This window comes from Gossypium hirsutum, chromosome D03 (assembly GCF_007990345.1).
Source record: "Gossypium hirsutum isolate 1008001.06 chromosome D03, Gossypium_hirsutum_v2.1, whole genome shotgun sequence".
Taxonomy (NCBI): Eukaryota; Viridiplantae; Streptophyta; class Magnoliopsida; order Malvales; family Malvaceae; genus Gossypium; species Gossypium hirsutum.
In genome coordinates this window covers 25,056,786-25,066,262 of record NC_053439.1, presented here as the reverse complement: position 1 = coordinate 25,066,262, position 9,477 = coordinate 25,056,786, and the positions used below count along the sequence as shown (strand labels likewise).

The 9,477-nt window shown below is 38.3% G+C and overlaps 1 non-coding gene across 1 annotated transcript; it reads left to right on the top strand.

Annotated features, from left to right (window-relative positions):
- The first annotated feature begins 8,941 nt into the window (after positions 1-8,941).
- LOC121215758 (small nucleolar RNA R71) lies at positions 8,942-9,048 on the top strand. The gene has a single exon (XR_005911733.1). It is a non-coding gene; the product is annotated as a small nucleolar RNA R71 (small nucleolar RNA).
- The last annotated feature ends 429 nt before the right edge of the window (positions 9,049-9,477 follow it).

The window sequence follows — 9,477 nt, the reverse complement described above, 5'->3', positions numbered from 1 at the left end:
CAAATACTTCAAACTCCTATGATCAGTGAAGATTCGGCACTTTTCACCATACAAATAATGGCGCCAAATTTTTAAAGCAAAAACAATAGCAGCCAATTCTAAATCATGTGTCGGATAATTCTTCTCATGCGGTTTCAGCTGTCTTGAAGCATAAGCTATTACTTTGCCCTCTTGCATTAACACACACCCAAGACCATTCAACGATGCATCACTGTAAATTACAAACTCTTTCCCTGATTCAGGTTGCACCAGCACTGGCGCCTCAGTCAACAATGCCTTCAATTTCTCGAAACTTTGCTGACATTTATCGGTCCATTCAAATTTGACATTCTTCTGTAGTAACTTAGTCATAGGAGAAGCAATCATCGAAAATCCCTTGACAAAGCGTCTGTAATACCCAGCTAAGCCCAGAAAGCTTCTAACCTCGGTCACATTCTTTGGTGGCTCCCAATCAATAATTGCTGAAATTTTGCTTGGAGCAACCCGAATACCTTCACTTGAAACTATATGTCCCAAGAATCCAACCTCACGAAGCCAAAACTCACTTTTGCTGAATTTAGCATACAATTTCTTTTCTCTCAGAATCTGCAATACAATTCTCAAATGTTCTGCATGCTCAGATTCATCCCGAGAATATATTAAAATATCATCTATGAACACCACCACGAATTTATCCAAGTACGGCTTGAAAATTCGGTTCATCAAGTCCATAAAAATAGCCGGAGCATTAGTCAACCCAAAAGGCATTACCAGAAATTCATAGTGTCCATACCTCGTTCTAAAGGCGGTTTTCGGTACATCAGACTCTTTAACTCTCAACTGATAGTAACCAAACCTCAGATCGATCTTGGAAAACACTGTTGCCCCTTTTAATTGGTCAAACAAATCATCAATTCTCGGCAAAGGATACTTGTTCTTTATAGTCACCTTATTGAGTTGACGATAGTCAATACAAAGTCTCATAGAGCCGTCCTTTTTCACAAATAACACAGGAGCACCCCAAGGAGAAAAACTCGGTCTCACAAATCCTTTATCTGTCAACTCTTGTAACTGAGCTTTTAATTCTTTCAACTCAGTCGGAGCCATCCGATACGGTGCAATAGAAATCAGTGCAGTACCAGGCAACAAGTCAATAGAAAACTCAACTTCTCTAATCGGAGGTAACCCAGGCAATTCCTCTGGAAATACGTCTGGAAATTCACAGACTACCGGCACTGATTCAAGCTTCGACCCAGTTATATCAGTATTCAGCACATAAGCAAGATAAGCTTCACATCCTTTTTTCAAGTATTTCTGAGCAGACATGTGCGAAATCACCACAGGCAATTTATTCGGCTCCTCTGTTTCAACCCGGAGAGTTTCACCGTTTTCGCACTTTAATTCAAGAATTTTTTGTCTACAATTTACCTTGACATCATGCAATATCAACCAATCCATCCCCAAAATAACATCAAACTCATCAAATGGTAACAACATCAAATTAGCCGGGAAACAGTGACCTTGAATCATCAGGGGACAATTCTTGCAAACCTTATCGACTAAGACACATTTGCCTAAAGGATTTGATACTTTAACTACAAATTTAGTGTTTTCAACAAGCAATTTCTTACTAGATACCAAATTCACGCATACATATGAATGAGTAGAGTGTCAATCAAAGCAATAACATCAATATCATAAAGAGAAAATGTACCAGTAATCACGTCGGGAGATGAGGCATCCTCTCGAGTGCGTATGGCATAAGTCCTGGTAGGCGCTCTAGTTTTTGATCTTCCAGCTGCATCTTTTACCATACTTTTACCACTGGCTTTGCTCCCCACATTTCTCGGTGGTCTGCCTTTATTGACAATATCACCCGATCCAGTTCTTTGTAATTTTTCTTCCTCTATTCTTTCAGGGCAATCTTTTACATAATGCTCTTGAGAACCACACCTGAAACAAGATCGTTTAAATCCCCAACACTCACCAGTATGTCGTCTGCCACACTGTTGACATTCAGGTCTGGTGTTTCCTACATTGCCCACACTTGCCACTGAGGTAGCTCGAGTTTTAACTCCGGAATATGACCTCCCTCGGTCTCTGCGTGAATACCCAACTGAACCAGTTGGTCGTGGATCCATCCCTTTAAACTTTTTTGGTTGGGATTTAAATGTCATGCCTATTGACCTCTTTCTTACATCTCGAGCTTCCATCTCCGCCTTCTCTTTTCTCTACTCAGCTCTTCAGCCTTGCAGGCCCGATCAACTAATACCACAAATTCTTTTAATTCTAAAACCCCAACATGCAATCTGATATCTTCGTTTAGTCCCTCTTCAAATCTTTTACACATAATAGCCTCTGTAGGTACACATTCCTGGGCATATTTACTAAGCCGGACAAACTCTCGTTCATATTCTGCCACTAACATTCGGCCCTGTTTTAATTCGAGAAACTCCTTGCGTTTCTGATCAATAAACCGCTGGCTTATATATTTCTTTCTGAATTCCTCTTGGAAGAAGTCCCAGGTAACTCTTTCTTTTGGAACCACTGATATTAATGTTTTCCACCAACGGTATGCCGAATCCTTCAATAAAGACACAGCACATTTCAAACATTCCTCAGGAGTACAAGATAATTCATCAAATACCCGAATAGCATTTTCAAGCCAAAACTCGGCTTTTTCCGGATCATCATCAACGTTAGCCCTGAAATCTTCAGCCCCATGCTTTCGAATTTTGTCAACGGGTGGTTTACTTGATCTCACCAATTCAGCACTTCGTGGAGCTACGGGGACCGGTTGAGGAATAGGAGAAGGTGGAGGAGGTGGAACATTCAGATTTACACGGATATATTTTGTATACCAATCATTCATCATCCGGAGGAAGGCTTCCCGAGCCTCATCCTGTCCATGTGTCTCATGTCTACTCTCTTCATGCGCGGTCCCTTGTGCGGGAGCCGGCGCGTTACTTTCAACATCATCTGCCACACTTCGGTCAGGGTCCATTTACTATATAATTTTTTTTTTAAATTGTCAGAAATCATCACACTATCACAATATATTTATGGCATGTATAGACTGACTTTCACACATATTTTATTGATCCGAGAACCGACTAAACCGTAGCTCTGATACCACTAAAATGTAACACCCCTTACCCGCATTCCTGATCGGAACAGGGTATGAGGTATTACTAAATTTTTAAAAAAATTTCGACAGCATTTCTGCTTATTTTTGCTTAAACCTCCTGCAAATTTTCAAACACAATTCAATATTCCAACCAAGTTCAGTTGTATAAACATATACAATTTAACCATTAATAAACACTACATTTTAAATCGAACCATAACATATATTTACATGGTGACGCTCCATTACATAAGTCGTCTATACATGCCATAATTTTCGGAATACTAGTAGCAAAATACCCAAACGTGGATGAGAGTGTAGATGATTGTCTGACTCCGTCCCAATTCCGAGTTGATGGAAATCACTATAATCAAGGGAAAATAAAAACGAGTAAGCATATAACTTAGTAAGTAAACATATGACAAATAAATAAATTTCTCACATGACTACACCATAGTATAAATTTATTCACAAATAAATTTCATTGTTTGTGTAATTTCCAGCAAGCTGGTTTTCTGCGTCATGACCACTAATTTATTTTTATCCGGAGCTACAAGGCTCCACATTGAATTCTGTAAATTTTCCTTGAAACTAGACCCATATATCTTTCTATTATAAAATTTTCAGAATTTTTGGTCAAGCAAATAAGTACAGTTTATTCTTTAAATCTTCCCCTATTTCACTGCCCGATAGTCCTGACCTCCCCTTACAAAAATTCAGATAACTCTCTGTAAAAGTTTCAAACAATGTAGTCATTTGTTTCTATTAAAAATAGACTCAAAAAGGAATCCAGGCATATAGATTTCAAGCCATAATTATTTTTTTAGAAGTTTTGGTGATTTTCCAAAGTTGGAACAGGGGATTTCAAAATCAATCCATCCCTGTCTCAGTAAAATTCAAATATCTCCAAAAATACAACTCTTTTGCTTGCTATATTTCTTTCATATGAAAATAGACTCATTCAGCTTCAATTTCGTATATTATTTAACCTCTAATTCAGTTTTCACCATTTATGGTGATTTTTCATAGTTTCCCAACTGCTGCCATTCAAAATAGTTTTGCATTCAAATTGTCTCTTTTTGTATTTTTTATTTTCCTCCCATCTTATACATGGGTTGATTAAGTATCAAACCCAATATTCCTCCCATAAACTTGTCCACCACATATATGAATATTCACCTTCCCAATTTACTCGTTTAACACTCGGAATGTTAACCGTTATCGGTGGATTCCACACTTAGCAATGACCAATGAATCGGGGAATCAACACACAACAACCCCTTGGGGAAATCAGCACTTAGCAACCCCCTTCACATTTCAGATGCGGTGGAATCAGCACTTAGCAACCACCAATGAATAGGGAAATCAACACTTAGCAACCCGTCGGGGGAATCAGCACTTAGCAAGCCCCTTTCACATTTAAAATACGGTGGAATCAGCGCTTAGCAACCACCAATGAATCGGGGAATCAGCACACAGCAACCCCTTTATATGCAATATGCTCTAGCCTATTCCGAGTGTTCAACCAAAAACCGTGTTTTGCAACCCCTTACCACCTTTCCCAATTTAACAACATTTTTGGAATCTTGCCAAACATTTATTTTATATTCAAATAAATCTCAACACATATCAAATAATATCAAAATAATACATTAAGTCACATGTTTACTTACCTCAGTGCAAAATATCGTAATTTTGCAATTCACTCCACTATCTTTTCTTTTCCTCGTTTGAGATAATCTTCCCGTCTCTCTTGATCTATAATAGCAAATTTAACTCGTTTAATGTTCACATTTATTAAAATAATCCTCCACCCAACTTTTTGAAAATTTACAATTTTGCCCCCAACCTTTTACATATTTACACTTTTGTCCCTAAGCTCGGAAATTAAACTTCATCACTTATTCTTAGGTTTTATGACATGCTGAACATTTTTCCCTTCTATGACAACATCAAATTCTCACTCTAACACATACTTTTGAACATTAACTATTTTTACCGATTATGTCAATTTACCCGTTTCCGTTTAAAATCGCTTAGCAAAAGTTGTTTAACATAATTTCTAGCTTCATATTCCACCATAAAACAGCAAAATAAACACATTTCACCTATGGGTATTTTTCTAAATATGAACCCTAACACGAATTATTGATTGAATAAGCTAAATTAAGTTACCGGGATTCCAAAAACGTAAAGAACATTAAAAACGGGGCTTGGAATCACTTACTATTGAGCTTGGAAGCTTAAAAACCCTAACTATGGCTTCCCTTTTGCTGATTTCGTTCACCATGAAGAAGATGAGCACATTTTGCCATCTTTTTCCCTTTTTAATTCTTTTTATTACTAAATGACTAAAATGCCCCCATTTAAAAAAAATCTATTTCACCCATTTCTTATGTCTATTTTTGTCCATCAATTAACTAATGGTATAATTACCATATAAGGACCCCCAATTTATAATTTCATAACAATTAGACACTTCTAACATGTAGAACTCAACTTTTGCACTTTTTACAATTTAGTCCTTTTGACTAAATTGAGTGCCCAAACGTCGAAATTTTCGAACGAAATTTTTACGAAATTTTTCTGTAAAATTATAGACCATGAAAATATAATAATAATCATATTTTCTCTCTTCAGATTTGTGGTCCCGAAACCACTATTCTGACTAGACCCAGAATCGGGCTGTTACAAGATAGGATAAAAAACTTTGTTCCTTCGCTGACCCATGAAAGCTCCGATCGCGAAGTCACTTGTGTCACACATCAATTAAAATGGCAAATCCCAGTCTGGTGTGACTATTATGGGTGCCGAGACTAACCGACTCTTGAAATCATTGAAAGCTCTTAAGCACTCATCATCAAATTTAAACACTGTGTCCTTCTCCAATAATTTGCATAAGGGTTTAGCAGCTTTAGAGAAGTCCTTGATGAATCTTCGATAGAAACCGGTGTGGCCCAAAAAGCTCCTAACACCCATTACAGATATTGGAGGTGGGATTTTTCAATAACATCTACCTTTCCTTTATCTACCTCGATTCCACGTCTTGTTATCCGATGCCCTAGAACAATACCTTCTCATACCATGAAATGACACTTTTCCCAATTAAGTACAAGGTTTGTTTCTTTTCATCGCCTTAGTACCTTGGCTAGATTGGCTAGGCAATCATCATATGTCTCTCTGAATACTGAAAAATTATCCATAAAAACTTCCAAATATTTCTCAACCATGTCAGTGAAAATAGACATCATACATCTTTGAAATGTAGCAGGTCCATTACATAAACCAAATGGCATGCGCCTAAATGCAAATGTACCGTATGGGCAGGTGAATGTTGTCTTGTGCTGATCTTCTGGTGCTACTGTAATCTGATTATACCCTGAGTATCCATCGAGAAACTAGTAATAGTCTCGCCCTGCGAGTCTATCCAGCATCTGGTCCAAAAACGGCAAAGGAAAGTGATCTTTCTTGGTTTCCTTGTTCAGCTTCTGGTAACCGTTGCAAAGTCTCCATCCCGTAATCGTTCTAGTCGGTATCAAATCGTTATTCTCATGTTCAATGACCGTGATACCTCCTTTCTTTGGCACGCACTGGACCAGACTTACCCATGAACTATCTGAGATGGGGTAAATTATACTCGCATCTAACCACTTGATGATTTCTTTCTTGACTACGTCCTTCATGACCGGGTTCAGTCTTTGTTGTCCATCAATCGTCTATTTTTTGCCATCTTCTAAGATAATCTTGTGCATGCATACAGATATACTAATTTTGCAAATATTGGCTATGGTCCATCTGATAGCCTTCTTGAATTGTTTCAACAACAGGATGAGTTTCTCTTCTTGCTCAGTAGTTAATTCTGCTGAAACAATCACAGGTAGAATAGAAGAGTTACCTAAATAAACATCTTTCAAATGTGTGGGAAGTACCTTCAGTTCTAATTTAGGTGGCTCCTCGATTAACGCTTTTGGTTGGGCATAATCCCTTATCTCCAACTCCAAAGATTCAAAGCGGGATTGCGGATTAAATCCCCTTTGATTAGCTTCTAACAAAGCTAAGTATTCATCCTCCTCTTCATCATTTGGAGGATCTGATGTCAAAATTTGTTCCAATGGGTCCTCAACATAATTGAGTTCATTCTCCATGATTAAATCCTCTAAATCGGGTATTGCAGAACAATTATCAATTGTGTCAGGAAATCGTATGGACTTAAAAAGTTAAATGTTACCTGATCATCCTGAACACGCATAGTAAGCTCGCCCTTCTGCACATCAATAAGGGTCCTTCTGGTTGCTAAGAATGGTCTTCCTAGGATGATTGACACCTCTTTGTCTGTTTGGAAGTCTAGAATCACAAAGTCAGCAGGAAAGATAAATTTGTCTACACGTACCAATACATCCTCAAATTTTCCTTCTAGATGTGCTAAGGATCGATCTGCTAATTGAAGTGTAACCGTAGTAGGTCTAACTTCACCTATCCCCAACTTCCTAAATATTGACATGGGCATCAAGTTGATACTCGCACCCAAGTCACATAGTGCCTTACCATAATATGTTGCTCCATTATTGCAAGGTATGGTAAAACATCTAGGATCCTTTAATTTTGGGGGTAGTTTGTCTTGAAGATATGCACTGTATTCCTTTGTTAGGGCTACCATCTCAAATTCTCCAAGCCTTCATTTTTTAGACAGGATATCCTTCATGAATTTGACATAGTTCGGCATTTGTTCAACTGCTTCACCCAATGGGATGTTGATATGAAGTTGCTTGAGTACGTCTAGGAACTTCTTGAACTGAATTTCCTGCTTCTACTTCTAAAGTCTTTGAGGGTAGGGTGGTGGAGGTTTCTTTACTAGAACTGGTTGATTCGTTTTCTATGGCAATTCTTCATCTAACAAGGTTATTAGTTTATCATAATTAGCTGGTTCAGAAGTTACCTTGTCAGATTTTGTAGATTCAATTTCTGATGAAACTCAAATTTCAACACTTGGTTGAACTTCCTTTGAGTCTTGAGCATTAGCTGGCTCCTTCTAAACTTCAACGGGATTGGGCTCTAAAGTCTTTCCACTCCTCAATGTTAACGCTTTACAATGCTCCTTCCCTGGATTCCTTGGATTCTCCGTATCACTAGGTAAAGTACCCTGTGGTTGGTTTCTGAGTTCAGTTGCAAGCTGGCCCACTTGATTCTCCAAATTCCTTAGAGAGGCATCATTTGTCACCATGTATGCCTTCAATAGATTCTCTAGGCTATTGGATGGTTCAGCTTGGGTTGGTTTTTGAGCATTTTGGGAAAAACTAGGTGGCTGGGTCGATCTAGGTTGGATATAATTGTTACTGGTTCCCGCTCCTTGGTTACTCCAGGAAAAATCCGGGTGGTTTCGCCATGATAGGTTACAGAAATTGGATTGCAGCCCTTGCCTTCCTTGATTTTGGTTCTACTTACCCATGTAATACACAGATTCTGGGTTCGATAGACATTCTTCGAACAAATATCCTTCCCCACAATAAACACAAGCTACATTTTCAAATTGATTCAGTGGCTGTGCTGCAAAAGTATTGCACCCACTGTAGTAAAATTTTTTAACATTGAGGATATTGATGATACTTGAGATGTGAGTGAAGTAAGAGCGTCTAATTCATGTATTCTAGCGACTCGTCTTCCTGACGCTGCTCGATTGGTTGGCCATTGATAATTGTTGCGGCAATCCTCTCAATGATTTCATAAGCCTCATTATAAGACTTAGAAAGGAGAGGACCATTAGCAGAAGCGTCCACTACCATCCTCGTGTGAGCATTGAGACCATTATAAAATGTCTCAAGTTGTATGCAATGTGGGATTCCGTGATGAGGGCACTTCCGTAATAATTTTTTATACCTTTCCCATGCCTCATACAATGACTCATCATCCATTTGTTGGAAAGCAGTGATCTCGTTCCTCAACTTAGCATTCTTGATAGGCGGGAAATACTTCATAAGGAATTTTTCTGCTAACTCTTGCCATGTTGAAATTGAGTTTGGTGGTAATGAGTTCAACCAAGTTTGAGCTCTGTCCCTCAGTGAATATGGGAATAACTTCAATCGTAATGCATCTTTGGGTACTTCAACTAACTTGAAAGAATCGCTCACCTCCATAAACAGTCTTAAGTGTAGGTGAGGATCTTCAGTAAGCATTCCACTGAATTGACCCACTGTCTGAAGCATATGGAACTTGACTGGCTTCAACTCAAATTGTTGTGCCTCAATTTCGGGTATCCTAATACCTGGATTAAGATCATGAAATACTGGCACGACATACTGTCTCAAAGCTCTATCCCTATCATTATCAATAATGATAGGATTTTGATCAAGGTTTGCTCCGTTTCCTTGATTCAG